This window comes from Pinus tabuliformis, chromosome 1_1 (genome assembly GCF_031772625.1).
Source record: "Pinus tabuliformis cultivar Carrire ecotype Pingquan chromosome 1_1, CPIR1, whole genome shotgun sequence".
Classification (NCBI taxonomy): domain Eukaryota; kingdom Viridiplantae; phylum Streptophyta; class Pinopsida; order Pinales; family Pinaceae; genus Pinus; species Pinus tabuliformis.
Window position 1 is genome coordinate 194,015,676 of NC_142297.1, and position 22,409 is coordinate 194,038,084.

General features: G+C 40.8%; 1 pseudogene; it reads left to right on the forward strand.

Annotated features, from left to right (window-relative positions):
- The first annotated feature begins 14,723 nt into the window (after positions 1-14,723).
- LOC149212188 (galacturonosyltransferase 8 pseudogene) lies at positions 14,724-15,221 on the forward strand (annotated as a pseudogene).
- Positions 15,222-22,409: the final 7,188 nt, after the last annotated feature.

Below are 22,409 nucleotides of genomic sequence, written 5' to 3' on the forward strand. Positions count from 1 at the left end.
TATTATTTGAAGTAAGTTGCTGCAAGGAATTACAAAATTGAACAAGCTTTTCCTCTGCCTGAGGGTCGTAAAAGCTATCTTCCAGTACTTCTTCTTGCTGTTTGCAATCGATTTCATACTCATGATGATCTGAAGCCTGACAAATCTGCTGTATCTCTACATCAATATCAAAGGATGAAACATGGTTTTCACAAGTAAACCCCTGCTGCTCTTCATGCTGCGTTTCATGGGATGTTATACCTTCTCCTTGGTGCTGGAATGCATTGTTATGAAGAGCCTCTAAAATTTCTTCATCCATAAATTCATCATCATCATAACAATCTTCCAAGTACTGAATAAGACTTAAAGAATGCCTACAACAATCTTTAAGCAACAATAAGGAAGGAAAATTTTCTTTATACATCTCACAGAATTCATCATGAAAACTAGCAAGCGAATATATTGAACCATTTTCCAGACTTTTATACAAGGACCATGATTTTTCTTCTAAAGTGGTCATAAACATTTTCATGAGACAATCTTCAGGGAAATGAACCTTAAGACTGTGTACATGCATATGGAATCTAACCAAATGAAGAGCAGCATCATCTTTCTTTTCATCTTTGAATATTGGAAGATCCTCTAACCAATCAACCTCTGGCATAGGATTTGGAAAACCAGGGATATGAGACCGATTCATAGGAGCATACCTGGCATTCATTCTTGCAGTGGAATTCATCTTGAAACTTCATCAAGCTACTGATCTTCTAGCAGTGGAGTCACCTTCTAATTTGTTATTTGATGTGTGGAGTTGCCAAGGTAGTTTTGCAGCCTCAAAAAGATGTCTGAGCTCCTGCTACCTTCAGAAGTTCAGCCATTGATTTCGGGAATGAATAATCTTCGACTCCCGGCAGACGCACCAAAATGTTATCACAAAATCAAACACTGAAGGCTGCTAATCAGCAAGACTCTGTGTAACTATTTCAGACCAGACTTTTGACTAAGGCTTAGCCTCCTTAGCCTGAGAGGGCTCTCTCAAAGGGTTATTGATTTCAATTATTGATGAGATGGCTAACTCTTTCAAAGTAAATTTAACACATATGTTGGCTGGACAGCTATGACAAAGACTACCATTGGGCTCATGGAGTTAATCATTACTTCAGCAAACTATAAAATTACTCATTCATAGAAGTCAGGGCATATAATGTTTAAACACTCAAAATACCTCTCATAGAAACCTCAACTTACAAATACACACAGGAAGTCAGAGCAACAATGTGAATTCTGAGTGATTGTATATTTGTACCGTTGTAAAACATAAAAGATAAAACAAAACCACATATATCTTGAGCACTTGAAACACCATGTGAATCCTGAGAAGAAAAAGCAGTCATTTGTATTACTGAAATAAGTTTTTTACACAAGCCAAAATAATCTCTGTTTTCTAAAAAACATCCAACCCTTTGTACATCAGCTCTTCTGCTATATATAGAGCTCATTAAAAAACTTAGATTCCTCTTCTAGGATGAGGAAAATTCGAATTCTGCCTGACCTGACACGTAATGACACTCAAAACTAACTATTAAATGCAAATGACACCTAACTAGCAGTCCTAGAGACCTAATACAACTAGGAGTGTAACTCCTCATTATGACTAAAACAAACTTATCTAAACATTTAATACATTCTTTGACACCTAACACTTCATGAAGTCGTATTTGATGAAGCCTCCCATGTGGTCACCCAACTGTTGATGACAAACCCTAGACAAACCCTAGAAATTAGGGAACATGTTTCCCTGTTTTTAGGATTAGATCCTTGAAAATTGTAGAGCCTTTATCTCTTCATCCATGACACATTTTACGAAACTGAAGGAGGTTTTTGTATCCCATGATGTTTAGAACAAAAACCTCTCCTGGTTTTTTAAAACATTCCTCCAGCTGTTCAGAATCTGTCCTTGAAAAACAGGTGTAAAACAGGAGATGAAAAACTGCACCTACAGCAGTTTCGTAGCGCAACTTTGACCACACATTTCTCCCACCTCAGAATGGAATTGAAGAAACTGAAAGAGGTTTTTGAAATTAAACATGTTAGGAAGAAAAGACTCTTTTAGTTTGCAAAATTGAGTTCTCAGCTGCTCTGGAAAGCTTCTGGAAGTTACCTAGTAAAACAGTTTTCTCTGCTGAAACAGGCTGCTACAGGGGTTTCGCAGCACGCTGCAAAAACACTGATTTCGTAGCGCAAAACAAGATTTTTACGCTGTCTGCGCTATGAAAACGTGGATTCGTAGCTAGTTTCAAATTTTCTCCGAAATTATGTGAGTTATGTCTTCTAAACACAAGGTGAGGCTTCTAGGACATGGAATGAGGCTATCAAACTTTATTTGAAGATGGACATGAGACTCTAACCCTATGACTTAGACTTTAAAACATAAAAATGACTTGACCATGACTTGACCATGACTGATACAAGAAGTGAGAAACCATGTAAGTTGTCCAAATTTTTTAAGGAAGTTTTGCAGTGATAACAGGAACCATGTTCTCGTATGGCCCATGAACGGATATTCCGAGGATAGTTTGTTCTTGTGTTGACCTCATTAAAAAATGAAACAAGGTGCTGAGGATAGTTCTTCTCTTGTGTTGTCCTCGTTAAAAAATGAAACAAGGAGTCTCAAGCATAGTTCTTGATCTTATGTCAAGCTTGTTAAAAAATGAAACAAGGGCTCTGAGGATAGTTCTTTTTCACTTTGTCAACCTCATTAAAAAATGAAACAACTCCCATGTCCAAATCAAGTCTTTGAGTAAGATCTCGTAAAATCCAAGTTGAGTCTTTCCAAGATCTTGAAAGTGAAGTTTCATTCCATCCACCTCGTTGAATGCAATGAAGCTTGGGGGGCATGTGCCTCGATTTGCGTCATTACACTGGGGGCATGCAAACTCATAACAAGCATAGTTTTTTATTTCAAGCTTGTGTAAACATGAAACCGAATCCAAGCAGAGTTCTCCATGGTTCAAGCTTGTGTAAAAATGAACCCATACCTGATTTACACCTCGTGATTGCCGTTGTTATCCGCTAAATTCTGCTAGATGAGCCTTGGTTGTTTCATTCCATCGCCACCATCTCTTTGGCTGATCATATGCTTTCACTTGATTGTTTATCCTTTCCTGAGGAACTGTAGCGATGAGTGGTTTTATTAGCCAACCTCTTAACCATTACATGTTTTGAGCAGTTCCACCATTGCCGGAACCAGTTGCTACCCTTTATACCACTCGTTCCTCTAGGATGAGTCACCTTTAAGCTCTTTTCTGACTCGTAAAATATGAAAAGATTGCCGAGTATTTTTCCCTTTTTGACTCGTTAAAGAAAATAAAAATGGAGGTCTGATTTCAGCTCTTTTCCGACCGTTTAAAGATGAAACGATCACCGAGTTTTCCCTTTTAACTCGTTAAATGGAATAAGAGGTGGTCGCCTTTAATCTCTTTTCCGACCGTATAAATGTGAAAAGATTGTTGGGCTTTGTCGTTTCAAGCTCGTTATCGGTTGCAAAACGACATGATTTCGATCGTTTTTTTACTTTTTTAGGTCGAAGTCACTAATCATGAAAAGTACTCCTCAATCGTAATGGTCGGGCGGTTATTTCGAGCATTGTTTTCTACTTTTTTAGGCTCGAGAGACACAAATTTACGAAAAAGGACACCCCTGGAGTTTACTTTTCTATTGTCTTTTCAAACTCTCTAAACATGAAAAGATGCCGAGTTCTTCCTCTCTTAGGCTCATTAAAACTTGATGAAATTGGATTCCGTCGAAATGACGCTTTACAAGCATATGCTATCCCTATCAAGCTTGTTGATAAAAATAACTGGGGTACCCGCCAGAAATGGTGGGGAAAATAGAACCACAATCATTGTCGTGTCGACAGTATGTCGCTCTTGAACATGGTACTTGTCTGCATTTGTGTCAGGGTGGGGACATCTCATCTTGTATTTCACTTGCCTCCGTGGATTTGGGTGATCCTGTTTGACCTCTCATCTACTTTGTGCCTTGTCACCATGACCTCTAATCGATTGATGTCAAATACTACCAATTCCACTGTCGTGCCACCGATATGTTCAAGAGAAGTTGACCTTTTCACACTATCAACCTCCCTCTGATAACTCACATAATCTTGATTCACAACAACCTTTATCGTCCTCTGTCTCGTGTCGATGATGTGGGAAACACTATGGCCCACCTTTGATCAAGGTCACCTCCTGTCGACTTCAGCTCATTATCAAGGAAGCTGATCTAGAGACTCCCTTCTGGTGCCTTGGAGCCTGCATGCCTCAATGGCAGGTTCTTCGCGTTAAACGTGAGGTTTTCATCATTGGCCTTCGATTGAATGATTCTAAGGGTTTTCGACACCAGCTCACTGATTCACACGCCGTAGATTGTACCTATAGTACCTTGAGGGCCATTGTCATTATTGGTGGTACCTCTCGCGTCTGTTAATAGCTTTCACCATTGGCTGGTAATCAGACGATGTTCTTGCATGTTCGACTTCGACTCCTATATTCACATGCTTGAAATTGGAATTTGTTTGGATCGAGATGAAGCACAAGACCCTAGATTTTGTCTGTTGGGATCCAGACTGCGATTTTGTGGATTATTATGATTATTACATGGCTCATTCATTGGATGGCTGCGACCATGCCTAAGTCTATTTATCGATCCTCACTGGATGGCTGTGCCCATACCTTGGATCTATATTATTGTGTACTCTGCTATGGATGGCTGCACCCATACCACTATATCATGTATTTGAGATATCAGTTGTACTTCTCCACACAGGTTTTTCGGCGGCAGTGTTTTCAGTTGGACATGTTCTCGTAAAACATTTCACCCCTCTCTCTCTCTTGGGCCTCATGCTTTAGGGGGCATCTGTTACATAGCAATTTGTCACAGTCCCTGCTACCCCTCTCCTGTATCTTGGAGGACTCATTCCAGGTCCTATGAGAAGTGACATGGCCTACAAACACTTGCATTACATTCCTCTGAACATGAGCTTTATTTGCCCTGAAGACATCTCCTGCTGAAAAATCCTAAAAATAGCTCCTTTTCTATTTACGCGGTCCCACAGTTCAGCCCTCACGCCAAGGGGGCAAATCCTCCAAAGAGGGTGTGCCAATTGGTGCTCTGTCATAAAGTCACACCCGTGCCAACCATAACCAGTGGTGTTTTTAACAAACAAACGGCGGAAGTTTCATCCTAACAAATTCCTGGACTGCTATCTATCTTGAGTTGGGTGGTTTGGCTACGGATTTCCATAGAGAGGAAGTGGTTTTCCACCTCTCATGGAAGCTTCCTTGATGATATGGCCAATCCCATGATTATTTTGGATGATCCCAACTCCCCTTCCTCCATCTATAAAAGCTTGTCCATTTTCCTTGGCAAGCTAGTTCTAGAGTTTTTGGAGCTAGCTAGTTAGAGAATTGGATAGTTTTTAGTTCCAAAGATTCAGAATTCCAAATTCCCAAGAGCTTCATGTTGCAAGAGCCTTCTTGATTCCCTTAAGGCAAAATCCAAGCAAGGAGATATTGTCCAAGATCCAAAGAGAGAGGCTTGTCCTTATTCACGACAGGCTTTGCGAGACATGTGCTGCTGATTACCCACCAAAGGAGAATCCAACATTAGAACATTGGTTGTACTCACCTTTGATTGATTGTTAATGGACGAATATTGGCTATGGTTCAACTCTTGTTATTATTTGTGATGATGATGAGTTATGTCCTTTCTGACTGACATATAGTTGCATATGCTGGATTTTATGCTTATGTTTGTGTTGTTCTTTGCATGTGTAGGTGTCTATTCACGGAGATCGTGAGGATTGTGATCTGCCAGAGCAAAGGAATGGGAGCACCACCTCTTCTACAAACAATAGCGTTGGAATCCAGGTAGGCCTTCATTGCTGGTCTATTAATTTGCAATTAGGAAATTGCACTGTAGCATTGTATGATTGTTGCTAGACCCAGTCTAGGCTAGTAGGGATCGCCTCTGTCCGTAGTGGGGATTTACCTTTTCAACAAAATCACAGCCTAGATCCCAACAGACAAAATCCAGGGTCTTACGCTTCATCTCGATTTGAGCAAAGTACAAGTTCAAGCATGCGAATATAGGAGTCGAAGTCGAACATGTAGGAGCATCGTCTAATTACCAGCCAATGGTGAAAGCTGTTAACAGATGCGAGAGGTACCACCAATAATGACAATGGCCCTCAAGGTACTATAGGTACAATCTATGGCATGCGAATCAGTGAGCCGGCGTGAAAAGGTAAATCCCCAGTGGAGTTGCCAAATTGTTGAAAAGGTAAATCCCCTCTGCGGACAGAGGTGATCCCTACTAGCCCAGACCAGGTCTAGCAACAATCATACCACGCTACAGTGCAAGTTCCTAATTGAAAATTAATAGACCAGCAATGAAGGCCTACCTAGATTCTAACGCTATTGTTTGTAGAAGAGGTGGTGCTCCCGTTCCTTTGCTCTGTCAGATCACAATCCTCATGATCTCCGTGAATAGACACCTGCACATGTAAAGAACACACAAACACAAGCATAAAATCCAGCATATGCAACTATATGTCAGTCAGAAAGGACATAACTCATCATCATCACAAATAATAACAAGCGTTGAACCATAACCAATTGTCGTCCATTCATAATCAATCAAAGGAGAGTACAACCAATGTTCTAATGCTGGATTCTCCTTTGGTGGGTAATCAGTAGCACATGTCTCGCAAAGCCTGTCGGGAATAAGGACAAGCCTCTCTCTTTGGATCTTGGAAAATAATCTTCTTGCTTGTATTTGGCCTTAAGGGAATCAAGAAGGCTCTTGCAGCATGAAGCTCTTGGGAATTTGGAATTATGAATCTCTGGAACTAAAAACTATCCACTTATCTAACTAGCTAGCTCCAAAAACTCTAGAACTAGCCTGCCAAGGAAGATGGACAAGATTTTATAAATGGAGGAAGGGGAGTTGGGATCATCCACAATAATCATGGGATTGGCCATATCATCAAGGAAGCTTCCATGAGAGGTGGAAAACCACTTACTCTCTATGGAAATCTGTAGCCGAACCACCCAACTCAAGATAGATAACAGTCCAGGAATTTGTTAGGATAAAACTTCCGCCATTTGTTTGCTAAAAAAGCCACTGATTATGGTTGGCGTGGGTGCGACTCTATTACAGAGCACCAATTGGCATGCCCTCTTTGGAGGATTTGCCCCCTTTGCGCGAGGGTTGAACTGTGCGACCGTGCCAATGGAAAAGGAGCTATTTTTAGGGTTTTTCAGCAGGAGATGTCTTCAGGGAAAATAAAGCTCATGTTCAGAGGAATGTAATTCAAGTGTTTGTAGGCCATGTCACTTCTCATAGGTCCCAAAATGAGTCCTGCAAGATACGGGAGAGTGGTAGCAGGGACGTTGACAAATTGCTATGTAATAGTGTGGAAGAGAGATGGGGAAGTATTTGTTTCTCAAGGCAAGTATGCCAATGAGATACTGAGGCACTTCCACATGGATATGTGTAAGCCCATTGAGACTCCTCTAGCAGGTAACTGGAGGAAGGAGGATGTTAATTCAGGTGAGGTAGTAGTTGCTACAGTTTATCGACAACTTGTGGGTTCACTCATGTATCTAGTGAACACACGACCAGATTTGTGCTTTGCAGTGAACCAGCTGAGTCAAGCTATGGTTCGGTCAACCAAGTTATTTTGGAAGGCGGCAAAGCATGTGCTGAGATATATCAGAGGCACTACACAGTATAGATTATGGGACAAGCAGAGAGAGGGAGTGAAGCTCCAAGGCTTCACATATGCAGATTGGGTAGGTAGTCCATCAGACAAGAAGAGCACTTCTAGAGGGATCTTCAACCTTGGGTTAGATGCAGTTTCTTGGTATAGTCGGAAACAAAGATCAGTTGCACTTAGCCCAGCGGAGGCAGAGTACATGGAAACAAGTCAGGCTACATGTGAGGCCATCTAGATGTAGATGATCCTAGTGGGATTGTTTGGTTAGATGATGGATCCGACGGTGATAGATTGTGATAATCAGAGTTGTTAGAAAATTATATATTACGGAGCAATGGAACACATAAGATATTGCAGAAATATAAACACAGAAAACACACAAAACAAGAGAGACACAGATATACGTGGTTCACCCAGTTTGGGCTACGTCCAGCCCGAACAGCCAGTCCTTCCTTTTTATTATCCAGCAAAATAAAGAGACACAACCTACAACAAATCCGCTGTAATATCCTCTGTTTTCTCTCACAGTCTCACCTCTCTGTTTCTCACTCACATAATACACATCTATCACACAGCCTCAAATACAATACCCTCATACAAAGAGAGGGGTTGCCTTCTAGGGAAAAAAACCCTAAACTAAACATAAGTTCTACCGTCAGATCATCCGGCTAATGAACGGCCCAGATTGACTAGAAATTACTATACTTTTACAAGGCAATTTTACAGCTGGGGTCCTATGTTGCGATACCTTTGAATATAGAAGATAATCAGGCTCCACATCCAACAATCTCCCACTTGGAGACTGATTGTAGCAACTCCACCGCTACTCCATTTGCTGGACAATGACTCCTCTTTGGACCTGGTTGTTTCTCATCTTTATCGTCATCCTTGAAGACCAACTGAAACTGAGCATATTCTCAGTTTCTCCCTGGTTACAACTTTTGTTAGCATATATGCAGGATTCTGGCTAGTGTGTATCTTTTCCAGCTTCAACTCTCCATCTTCCAACACTGATCGTATGAAATGATACTTGAGCTGTATGTGTTTAGTCCTGGAATGAAATGCTGAGTTCTTTGCAAGATGAATGGCACTTTGGCTATCACTGTATAACGTGCCCATATCATGCTCCTTACCCAATTCACCCATAAACCTTTGTAACCAAATCATTTCTTTACTAGCCTCTGTAGCAGCAACATACTCTGCTTTTGTTGTTGAAAGTGCAACAACACTTTGGATTTTTGAAACCCAACTGACAGCTGTTCCTCCAACAGTAAATACATATCCTGTAGTACTCCTCCTATTATCTCTGTCACCTGCCATATCTGCATCAACATATCCTTGTAGGGAGATGTTTGAACCACCAAAGCATAATGCTTGATTTGTGGTACCTTTCAAATATCTGAGAATCCATTTTACTACCATCCAATGTTGCTTTCCTGGATTGTTCATGTACCTACTTACAACTCCCACTGCATGTGCAATATCAGGCCTTGTGCAGACCATTGCATACATTAAGCTTCCAACTGCTGATGCATATGGAACTTTAGACATATAATCTATGTCTTCTTGGGTCTTTGGGCACATTTCCTTGCTAAGTTTGAAATGGCTAGCAAAAGGTGTACTAACTGGTTTTGCATTGTGCATGTTAAATCTTTTCAACACCTTTTGTATGTACTCATTCTGAGACAATGTTAATTTACGATTTTTCCTGTCTCTAGTTATTCTCATACCAAGGATTTGTTTCGCAGCTCCCAAATCCTTCATTGCAAATGAATTTGCCAATTTTCTTTTGAGCACATTTATTTCCTGCATGTTAGATCCTGCAACAAGCATGTCATCTACATACAATAACAATATAATATAGCTGCCATTATTTTGCTTTTTCAAATAAACACAATGATCAGAGTGACATCTAGTATAACCTTGTTCAGACATAAACTTGTCAAATTTTAGATACCACTGCCTTGGAGCCTGTTTTAAGCCATACAAGCTCTTCTTCAACCTGCACACTAGTTTCTCCTTCCCTTTCACCTCATATCCTTGTGGCTGCTGCATATATATCTCTTCCTCCAAATCCCCATGGAGAAAGGTTGTCTTTACATCTAACTGCTCAAGATGCAAATCTTCAGCTGCTACAAGACTTAAAAATAGTTCTGATTGAAGTCATTTTAACAACAGGAGAAAATATTTCATCAAAATCAATACCTTTCTTCTGTGCAAACCCCTGCACCACAAGTCTAGCTTTATACCTCTGTTTTCCTCCATCTTCTTCCTTCAACCTGTAAACCCATTTATTCTTCAATGTCGTTTTTCCTACAGGCAACCTGACTAAATACCAAGTCTGGTTATGCATTAAGGAGTCCATCTCTTCTTCCATGGCTACCTCCCACTTCTTCCTGCTTTCAACCTGCATTGCTTCTTCATAACATTCAGGTTCACCGGAATCAGTCAGCAATAAATAATATAATGAAGGAGAGTATCGTTCAGGGGGTCTACTTATCCTGGTAGATCTTCTAACACCACTTTCAGGTGTTTCAGGTGCCTGTTGTTGTCGTGGTGGTTGCTGTTGTTGTGGTTGTTGAATATTATTATTTTCAGGCACCTTTACCTTTTCAGTGATTTCATCAAAAACTGCGTATTCCTTGTTTTCCTTTTCCTGTTTCTTTTCCTGCAACTAATTCTTATACAAGACCTTTTCATTGAATATTACATCTCTGCTCCTAATGATTTTGTGATTTTCATAATCATATGAGCGATAACCAAAATCATTAACACCATATCCAATAAAGGTACATTTCTTTGACTTTGCCTCAAGCTTTGTTCTATTTTCTTTATCAATATGGACAAAGGCCTCACAACCAAAAGGCTTTAAAATCGAGTAGTTTACCTTTTTACCTGTCCATGCTTCCTCTGGAACACCACCATCCAAGGAACTTGAAGGCCCTCTGTTTATTAGATAAACAACAGTATCTACAGCATCTGCCCAAAACTGTAAAGGCAATCCTGCATGCAATCTCATGCACCTTGCACGCTCCATGATTGTTCTGTTCATCCTTTCTGACACACCGTTTTCTTGTAGTATTCTTGGAACTGTCTTCTCTCTGCGAATTCCATGCTCTGAACAATACCTATCAAACTCTTTGCTGCAATATTCACCTCCATTGTCTGATCTAAGACACTTCAATTTCTTTCCTGTCTCAATCTCAACCAAAGCTTTCCATTTCTTGAAAGTATCAAATACATCAGATTTATTCTTAATACAATAAATCCAAGTTTTTCTAGTTGCATCATCAATAAAAGTAACATAATAACGAGAGCCACCAAGAGATGATACCTGAGCAGGTCCCCATACATCTGTATGCACAAGCTCTAATTTTTCATTCTTCTTTTCTTTCCCAAATATGAGAAATCTGAATCTCTTCTGTTTTCCATAAATGTAATTCTCACAGAAGTCCAAATCAACATTCTTCAAACCCGGCAACAAATTCCTTGAGTGAAGAATCTTCATCCCCTTTTCACTCGTGTGTCCGAGCCTATGATGCCATAATGCTGCATCTTCTCCTTTGGAAGTTAAAGCATTAACAGAGTTAGAAATACCATTGCATAAATACAATGTACCAACCTTTTCGCCTTTTGCTATTACCAGGGATCCTTTGGTGACCTTCCAAGATTTATCTGTGAAAGTTGTCACACAACCTTCACCGCCTAACTGCCTTGTTGAAATCAGATTTTTCTTTAGATCTGGAACATGCCTTACCTCCTTTAATAGCCATTGGTTTCCATTCTGCTGTTTTACAAGAACCTTACACATTCCAACGATTTTACAAGGTTTATCATCACCCAGACGAACTTGTCCAAAATCTCCTTGAACATAGTCATGAAAGTATTTCTTATCAGGTGTGGCATGGAATGAAGCCCCTGAATCTACCACCCAGGAATCCGTAATATTTTCAAAATAAAGAATCAAAGCATCTTGTAACACCTCACCTGTCACATTTGCTTCATGATTGTTTTCTCGTTGTGCATCTCCTTCTTTTCCCTTCTGAGATCTACAGTCTTTCTTTAGGTGTCCTTTCTTTCCACATTTCCAGCACACTATCCCTGATCTAGACTTGGATCTGCCTTTCCTTGATTTACTGCGATATCCTGAGCTCTTTCCTCTTTCCATTTTTCTTCCTCTAGACTCTGCACTCAAAGCATTTCCCGATGTCTCACCGGAGCTTTTCCGTCGCATTTCCTCGCTAAGGATAGCACCGACAACATCATCAAACTTTAAAGTACTAGATCCAGAAACAGAGTTACTAATGGCCATTACCAAACCATTCCAACTTTCTGGTAATGAGCACAAGAATAACAGAGCTCTAACTTCGTCATCAAAGTTTACCCCTACAGAACTTAACTGACTTGTAACTGTATTAAAATCATTTAAATGGTTTGCAACAGATCCACCTTCCAACATATTCATATTAAATAACCGTTTCATAAGAAATACCTTGTTTGAGGCCGAGGGTTTTTCATATAGTTTCGACAACGTCTGCATCAAACCCTCTGTCGTGGTTTCCTTCGAAATATTGAAGGCAACTTACGCAGCAAGGCACAACCGTATTGTTCCGAGTGCCTTTCTATCGAGAAGGTTCCATTCTTCGTCTTTCATACCCGTCGGCATCTTTTTTTTTCCTCCCAATGGTAGGTATAGATCTTTCTGATACAAATAATCTTCCATCTGCATCTTCCACAGCGAGAAGTTTTGGCCGTTAAATTTCTCGACCCTAAACTTACCATCTTTCGCCATTGCTCCCACTCGAACCAGGAACCCTTCTTTCCTGCGAGTTTATTAGCCAAATAGACCTTCGGCTGTGATACCAATTGTTAGAAAATTATATATTACAGAGCAATGGAACACATAAGATATTGCATAAATATAAACACAGAAAACACACAAAACAAGAGAGACACAAACATATGTGGTTCACCCAGTTTGGGCTACGTCCACCCCGAACAGCCAGTCCTTCCTTTTTATTATCCAGCAAAATGAAGAGACACAACCTACAGCAAATCGGCTTTAATATCCTCTGTTTTCTCTCACAGCCTCACCTCTCTGTTTCTCACTCACAGAATACACATCTATCACACAGCCTCAAATACAATACCCTCATACAAAGAGTATATTTCGACCGAGGAACAGTATATTTCGACCGAGGAACAGGATGTAGATATTTTGACAAAGGCATTGTCAAAGGGTAAGTTTGAATTCCATAGAGACAGGATCGGGGTTGCTAAGACTGAGCTGGTGGAATGGGGTAAGTGTGTGGCTAGAGCTAGGAGAATTCTCTTGGAGGGTGTTCGAGGTCACATAGTCTCAAGCCTCCATGGGAAGGAATGTCCATTTTCAATGTGGAAAACATTGAAAGATTTATATAAGAATTGTAGTGATCAAAGGAAGTTGGCACTGAAGGACAAGCTTCAAAAGATCAAGTGTGAGAAGGGTGACTCTATTTCTACATTCTTGAACAAGCTCACCACCTGCAAAGATGAGCTTGCAAGCGTAGGAGTCACTACAGCTGATGAGGATATGGTGAGTCTAGCACTCCTTGGCCTTCCTAAGAGCTAGCATAGCTACCAGGACTCAGTGAATGGAAGGGACAAACTGCCATATTGGGAACGACTATGGTTGGATTCACGAGGGATGGAGCTTCTTCATCAAAACATGATGATGAAGAGAACTTGGCTTTAGCTTCTAAAGCTAAGAAAGGGAAAGGGAAGGCATCCCATTCCAAGTCTTCTCAAGGAGGGTGTTATCACTCAAGAAAAAATATTTTAAATTCTGAACATCAATTTTTTAAATTTGTCAAAGGGTTGGTGTCAGTTTTGGGTCTAGTCTTTTCATCTTGTTTTAGAGTCTTGTTAAGAGTCTTGTTAGTACGTCAAATGGGGTCAATTCTCTGTTTTAGTCTATCATTGGTCTCATATCTCACATGAATATCATATGTCGAAACTGTTTAGGAGTTTTCGTAGCGCATAAACTCTGTTTAGGTGTTTTCGTAGCACAAAACCCACATTTTGCACTGGCTGCGCTACGAAATCGGGGATTTGTTCGGATCCATAGCCAATCTCACCCAGCTGTCATATCCATCAAAATCCGTTATGTTTACATCAACAGTTGTCAGCTTATACACTTCGCCTATCTCTTGGTCTTAATTTATGATTTCTGGACTGAATTGAGTTGGTTTACATATCATTCAATAACCGATGCTTTTCTTCTGCTAGCTGATCACAAATTTCATTTGGGAAGAAGTGTATGATTATTATGGGAGTTTTTATGTTATTGCACTACAGTTTTGTGGATGATCAATATTTTTTTCAGTCAGCTGCATGATACTTGAAACTGGCTACAACATTTTCATTATCGATAGATTGGTATCAAAACCATATTATTGAAAATGATAATGGACACCAGAAGGTTATGGTTGGTTATTCTGATTCAGGAAAAGATGCAGGGCATTTCAATGCTGCATGGGAATTATATAAAGCAAAGGGAGATGTTGTAGCTGCTTGTGGATATTTGCATGGACACAACCAGATTTGTTTTACCTGCATGGATTGGAGTTGGAGTGGGCATCGAAGCAGCCTGTGCAAAGGGATACAAAGAAGAATTACAAGCCATGTATAGAGAATGGCCATTTTTTTTCAATGCACAATTGATTTAATTTTAGGCCACTATAACTGTAACCCTTTGCATCAAGACGATGGGCAAAAGGCGTTGATTTGCTATATGTTTTTTCTGAGGGTTGAATCGCTCGATCACAGGTGCCCAAGACTCCAATCTAGAGGATCTCGCTCAATTTCAGGGCCTCGGGTTACTAGCTAAGATACTTCAGAAGTTTTGGCTTGTAATAGGGCTCAATCTATCACAGTGAAGCAGGTTCGAATCTTCATAGATCAGGCCAGAAACTACACAGAACTAATGAATAAACCCGAGTATCGGGCTCTAATGGGTACTAATGATATGATCGATGAAGAAACCCTTAGGCAGTTTGAGAAGGAGGTGAAAGAAAGGATCAAGGTCACACGACAATTGATTGCTGACGCTAAAGAGTCGTTTGATAACCAGTTGAAGATCGAAAAGCTCAAGGACACAATATTTGCTGTGAACGACCAGTTAACCCGGGCTAAGAAGCAGGGGGCTTTTGCTAGCTTAATTGCAGCTAAGTCCATCCCCAAGAGCATCCATTTCCTGTCTATGAGGTTAATGGAGGAACGGATCTCACAGCCAAAAAAGTATATTGATAAAGGTGACCCTCCGCCACAGTGGGAGGACCATAACCTCTACCATTATGCCATATTTTCCGACAATGTCATTGCTGCTTCGATTGTCGTCAATTCTGCAGTTAAGAATGCCAAAGAACCATGGAAGCATGTATTTCATGTCATAACCGACAAGATGAATCTTGCCGCAATGTAGGTCTGGTTCAAGATGTGCTCACTAAATGGATCACATGTTGAGGTTAAAGCTATTGAGGATTACAAGTTCTTGAATTCTTCCTATGTTCCGGTTTTGCGACAGCTCGAGTCCGCTAATTTTCAAAGGTTTTACTTCGAGAATAACCTACATATGCCTTTGGTGAGCAGGGTAAGGATGCTGAAGAGGGGTTTGCTGAGATTCCTCCAAATGCTACTATCACTACGAGTTTGGAATAAATTTTATTTAAAATTGTTAAGAGCCTTTCAAATTTGTAGTTGATGAAGGACAAGTCATTGCTGGTCTTGATAAGGCAGTGGAAACCATGAAGAAAGGGGAGATTTCCCTGATTACAATAGGACCTGAATATGGTTTTGGAAATATTGAAACCCAGAGAGAGCGGGCTGTAATTCCACCAAATTCAACTGAAATTCTCTGTTCAAGGTTGGAAAGTACCAGCGAGCTGCAAAGAAATATGAGAAGGCTGCAAAATATATTGAGCACGATAGTTCCTTCAGTGCTGAAGAAAAAAAAAAGCAATCAAAGGTTTTGAAAGTATTGTGTAACCTGAATCATGCAGCATATTGTCTTAAATTGAAAGACTTCAAGAAAGCGGTTAAAATATGTTCAAAGGTGTTAGAGTTTGAATCACAAAATATGAACAGGCTCAAGACAGTCGAATTTCGACATTTAAACTGTGTTTTTTTTATTACACAGCAGTTTCGTAGCATTTGAAATTTCACCTCAGGATGAGAAGGCAAATCTCAAAGCTACATCAAACCATTTCACCTCGTAGCTAGCCCTACGGGGTATGAGAAGGCTCTCTCTGGTCTATCCCGGTAAAATCTTCAATGGATGAGATGACCAACAAGGTAACACTGATATTAGGCTAGTAAACTGATTAAGAGGTTGATTTGGGGGTTTTTGGGGTTTTTGGTGGCAAGTTGAGGATCTGCAATTTAGGGTGCGGGGATTTGACACAGTTTCTGCAGGGGGTTCTTTGGGGCGAGGTAGGAGACCGTATTGATGCCTTAACTTGAGATGGATGATCAGGGATGAAATATGAGGAGATAAAGAGAGAAAACAATGACTTTGAATTCCCTTTAGACAGTAGAAAACATTGAAATTAAACAAATTTAAAAGCAGAGCATGGCTAGCATGAATTCATACTTTAACACTTCATTTGTTCAATATGCAGAAGCAAAGAAAGGAAATGAATCACATAACAAAGCTTACAAGAACATTGAGAAACACACCATCAACACATGAGTCCACAAGAATCCCAAAGATGACTGCAAAACCCTGGTCTTCCTTAGCCAAAAATTGCAGAGATACAATGAAAATATACAATGATAGCTTCTCCCTCAAGAGTCCAACCATGAAAATGAGCATGAAAGTACATAATATAGATGATCTAACATCTTTCCCCACCTCTAGGGGTCAAGCTCACTATCCTAGGAGCTGTTTAAACAACTTCTAAACTAAGCACTACAAAATAGGCAGTCAAAACAACCTGCCTCTAAAAACTTGGAAACCAGTTCATACAGTCAATTTTACCCTTTTACATGAGAGAAAATTCTAGAAGAGTAAAACAAGAGTAAAAGTACCCAAAAAGTGCTACAAGTACAGTCAAAAGGATCATCATCGACCTCAGCAAGTCAAACTGGTGCTAAACTGCAAATTCTGGGCTGAACTGGTCAAATCTGGCAAAATCTGCTCAACGGGTCGCGCACATCCAGCTCAACGGGTCGCGCACTTTGGAGCCCTGTTTGGAGGCCTTCCCGGTGTCAGAATGAGGTGCAGGATAGCTCGTTGGAAAGGTCTCTAAGTCTGCTTTCCAACCCAACTAGAATTTTTAGATTTGGAGGTCATTTTCCTAGTGAAACGTCAATTCTCCCAAGACTACGTCTGCAGCTCAAAAAAGGGGCAGAAAGTCAAAATTTGGCTGTATTTTAACCTTTTGGAGACCCAAAACTCCATGAAAACTCAAGGTAATGCATGGGAATATGTAACTTTGCATGAAAAATCCAAAAATGTTGATTTTTTGCAAAACGGAGCTACGATGACAAAGGGTCTCACCGGGGGTGAGACCCGTTGAGAAGCCAAAACCTGTAAATTGCCCAAAAATGCCAAAAATGAGCCAAAACTTCCAAAAAAATTTGTGCTTGGTGCTGTGAAGAGGCTAGTGGGTGTCATGATCCTTGAGGGATGCCTCAGCCAAGATACGGAGTGGGTTGGTCTTCTTCTTCCGCCTAAGAGCCTCGGACAACCTCATTTGGAACATTTCCATTTTTGCCTTGCAAACATGCATCCTTGCCCAATAGCCTATGATGACTGCCCTTTCCACCCTTATGAGGCCTCCTCTGTACCTCAACCTCTATAGATGATGAATGGTCATCACTTTTCTCATAAGTTTCGGTGGTTTAGGAGCAAAGTGGACAAATTGAACTGTTGTCTCTGCCTGCAAAAAGCGCTGAACTCTATGTTGTTTCAAGGGGACAAGGACATGAGGGAAATGTTAGGGGAGGGACCTTTGTACAAGGAATTGGGAATATATGAACATAACAGGGAATTTAAGGAAAATTTTCAAACAATTATGCATATAGGAATACATATTTATAATCAGGGATATTGGGAAATCATTTGCAAAGATCACTGCATATGGGAAAACATGTATGAAAGTAAACATATGGGAATATGAAAACATGCATTACAGGGGAAGATAGGGAAACATATGCACAAAACCTTTTACATGTTCACCAACAATTTTTAGTGTTTACACATGCATATGGTGGAGGGAGATTAGGGTTTTGAATGCTTTGGGAAAGGGGTAGGGTTTGCATTTGATTTATAAAATAATATGGGAAAAGAGATGAACATATAAGTGTGAGTGAAAGGGAAAGGAGGGAAACAAACCAAAGGGAAAAATAGCTTGAAACAACACAAACCCTAGCATAGTTTGCTCATTAATATTGCAGCCATATAAGTCTTTTCATTTGCATGATTTGAGGTTAAAATCATAGCATGAGGGCTTACATCCATCACCAACCTTCAAAACAATCTGTAAAGAACCTATCTTGAACAAATTTTATGATTTGGAGGAAGATTGGGCAATTTTTTGAAGTTTGCAGCAAGACAACTCAACGGGTCACGCACCTTGCCCAACGGGTCGCGCACCTCTGGCTCAACAGGTCGTGCACCTTGCAGGAGGCTTTTGGAGGCCTTCCTAGTGTCAGAATCGGGCACAGGATGGCGCGTTGGAAAGGTATTTGAGTCTACTTTCCAACCCAAGTGGAATTTTTCAATTTGGAGTTGATTTGTCCTGTCAAAAATCAAATCTCCCAAGAATGGTCAAAAAGTGCCAAATGAGGCTTCCTGAAAGAAGAGTGATGTTGCAGTCAACTTTTGAATGCCTTCCTCAACCCCAAATGGAGCTCAGGATAGCTCATTGGAAAAATATTTGTGTCTAGTTATCATTTTACCCATCAAGCAAATCATTTTACCAACAAAGCTAGGAGAAAACTTGATTTTCGCAAGGTCAATTCAGAGGTGTCTTTGATTCTCCTGAGGCAACGGAATTCTTGACATTTCTCTCAAACAATGACACCTGTGCAAAACGTGAAGGAGGTTTTTATTCTTTGGAATTTTCTAGACAAAAAACTCTCTCAGTTTTCCAAAATTCATCTTTGATTGCTCTGAAACATCATTTGAGTGAAACTTGTCCCGATGTGTGAAATAAGGAATTTTGTTGAAATGAAGCGAAATGAAGGGGATAGGGGGCTTCTAAATTCTTGGGGAAATTTTTGGGAGTGGGGAGGGATGCTAGGAAGTAGGGGAAAGTGGAATCTTAGAGATTGAGTGAGGGGAAGGGGTCCAAAAAGGCAAAACACAGGCCCACCCTAGAAAATTGCCAAGTTGTAGCTAGAAACTAGGGTTTGTGCAAAAATGAGGATTTTGAGGGATCTAAGAGATGGGAAGCATTTGATAAGGTACTTTAAGGATAGGGGAAGGTGTATGAACATCTGGAAACAAGTTTTTCCGATGATTTGACCGTTCAAGAGAAATTGGCTTCAAAACCCTAGGAGAGGGAAATGAACTTGCCAAAGCACAACTGAAGCATGAACAAGATGTAAAATGACTCATTAGACACTGACATGATAATGACAACCCTATGAATGATGATAGACTCGGATGAATAATGACATGGACTGACATTTGGGAAACTTTGCAAGGAGTGAAAGCAAACCCTAGACCTAATGCCTAGTGACCAAATTTTGCTTGAAAACTCTCTGAAATGACAAAATTTGACCTTGACACTCTGAGACCACTTTGTAAGAGCATATTTGATCACTGTAGGAAGGCTGGAAAGACTGACACTAACAAGATGCATTCATTGTCATGAGTTGGGTCATTATGCTAATAATTGCCTAAAGAGGAAGTCCAAGAAGAAAGGTTCCTCCAAGGAATCTGATGGTGATGCACTAGCTTCATATTTTGAGAGGGATTTCTTGCTTATTGCATGCATGGTTTCATCCAGCATGGGATGTATTTGGTATTTGGAAAGTGGAGCTTCTTTCCACATGTCAGGTGACAAGAATCTTTTCAGCACTTTGCAGGAGAAGGTTCACCAGATAGGATCGAGATGGGCGATGACAGAAAGTACTATGTCTCGGGTAGAGGTACAGTTATGTTTTAGAGCGAGCATGGTTCTCCCCTCACTCTTTCTAATGTTATGTATGTACCAGGGCTGAAAAAGAATCTTGTGTCTATTGCTATGCTTGAGGATAAAGGCTATGATGTAGTCTTTAGTTTGGGAAAGGTTTTCCTAAGGCATATCAGCACTGGATAGACCAAACAGATTGGGATTCGAATTAAGAATCTCTACAAGTTATAGGTAGAAGATTGTGTTGCTCTCAGTTCCAAGGCAGAAGAGGTGCATGGCCAAGACATTGGCGAGATATGGCGTAGAAGACTGGGCCACTTGCATCATGGGGCCCTGAAGATCATGCAACAAATTTTTACTGGATTACCCAAGTGCAAACTGGAGCGGACAAGCACATGCAAAGGTTGTACTCTAGGTAAGTATGCGAAGGCTTCCTTTCATGATCGAGATGGTAGAGCTGGAGCAGTTCTGGATCAAGTTCATTCAGATGTATGTGGGCCCTTCTCTATGGCCTCCATCGCGAAGCAAAGGTACTTTCTTATTTTTATAGATGAATTTTCTCGTAGATGTTGGATCTACTTCATGCAAAATAAGGATCAAACCTTCTTGAAGTTTTGTGAGTTCAATGCTTTGGAAGAGAAAGAATCAGGGAGGAAGATAAAGGCCTTGCGGAGTGATAATGCTGGAGAGTATGTTTCCTAGCAGTTTAAAGACTTCTGTGCTTTAGAAGGAATTAAATGAGAATTCATGGCACCTCATAACCCACAACAGAATGGGGTGGCCGAAAGGAAGAATAGATCTATTGTGGGAGCAGCTTAAGCGATGCTGCATGACCAAATCCTACCACTTCATCTGTGGGCTGAGGCATGCAATACAACGGTGTATCTTCAAAACAAAATTCCTCATTGTATTTTGGGGATGAAGACACCTATAGAGGCTTTTTCAGGGAAGTGGCCAATAGAGTCACTTTCATATCTTTGGATCACCAATTTACTGTCATGTGACCAAAGATGCTCGGAAGAAGATAGACCCAACAACTGAGTTGGGAATACTTGTGGGGTATATGGATACACCTCACAACTATCGGGTGTTTCTACCTGCCAGTTAGAGGACAGTAGTGCACAGGGATCTGAAGTTTGATGAGCAGTGAGCCATGTGAGAGCCACTTGAGAGGGAGCTCAAGTTGCATGGTGATGATGAGGAACTATTAATTCCTAAGGAGGAGGAGCCTCCTGATGATGCGGAGCAACTGCATGCAGAGATTCCAATGGTGGAGATCAACACTACTGGAGAGTCTTCTAGAGAAGGGTGGAAACCCTCTCGGGAAGCTGACAGATTGATGCAGGATGTTAAAGAGAATGTGGGGAAACCATCCTCTCATCATAGGTAGAGGAGATCTCCCGATAGATACATTGACTACATGGCCCTAGTTGGGGAGTGTGTAGCGACTGAGCCTTCTTCTTTTGAGGAGGTAGTGCAGCAGCCAGTTTGGATGGATGCGATGGTAAAGGTATATGATTCTATCATGAGGAACAATGTATGGGATGTTGTTCCTAGACTGAGGGACAAGTCAATGGTTACTTCCCGATGGCTTTACAAGGTAAAGCAGGCAGCTGATGGCAGTATTGAGAAACATAAGGCAAGATTTGTTGCCCGTGGTTTCTCATAGGTTGAGGGGATTGACTATGATGAGACCTTTGCTCCTGTTGTAAGGTACTCATCGATCAGATCGATTCTAGCACTATCAGCACAGATGGGTTGGAAGAAACATCAGATGGATGTGAAGACAACTTTCCTCAATGGGGAGATTAAAGAAGAGTTATACATCGAGTAGCCCGAAGGATTTGAGACCTTCGATCATGAGTCACATGTGTGTCAGCTCAAGCGAGCATTGTATGGGCTGAAGCAAGCACCCTGTGCTTGGTATACTAGAATCGACAACTATTTCATTAGGTTGGGATGCACCAAGAGTGAAGCGGATGCGAACCTCTACCACATCATTGTAGATGGTAAGCTATTGATTATTGTACTTTATGTCGATGATATGATTTTGACAGGTGATGATGACTTGATCAAGTCTTGCAAGAAGGATCTTGCAAGAGAGATCGAGATGAATGACATGGGCCTCATGCACTACTTTTTAGGCATGGAGGTGTGGCAGAGAGATGGGGAAGTATTTTTTTCTCAAGGCAAGTATGCCAATGAGATACTGAGGCGCTTCCATATGGATATGTGCAAGCCCATGGAGACTCCTCTAGCAGGTAACTAGAGGAAGGAGGATGTTATTTCAGGTGAGGTAGTAGTCGCTACAGTTTATCGGCAACTTGTGGGTTCACTCATGTATCTAGTGAACACACAACCAGATTTGTGCTTTGAAGTGAACCAGTTGAGTCAAGCTATGGTTTAGTCAACCAAGTTATTTTGCAAGGCGACAAAGCATGTGCTGAGATATCTCAGAGGCACTACACAGTATGGATTATGGTACAAGTGGACAGAGGGGATGAAGCTCCAAGGCTTCACAGATGCAG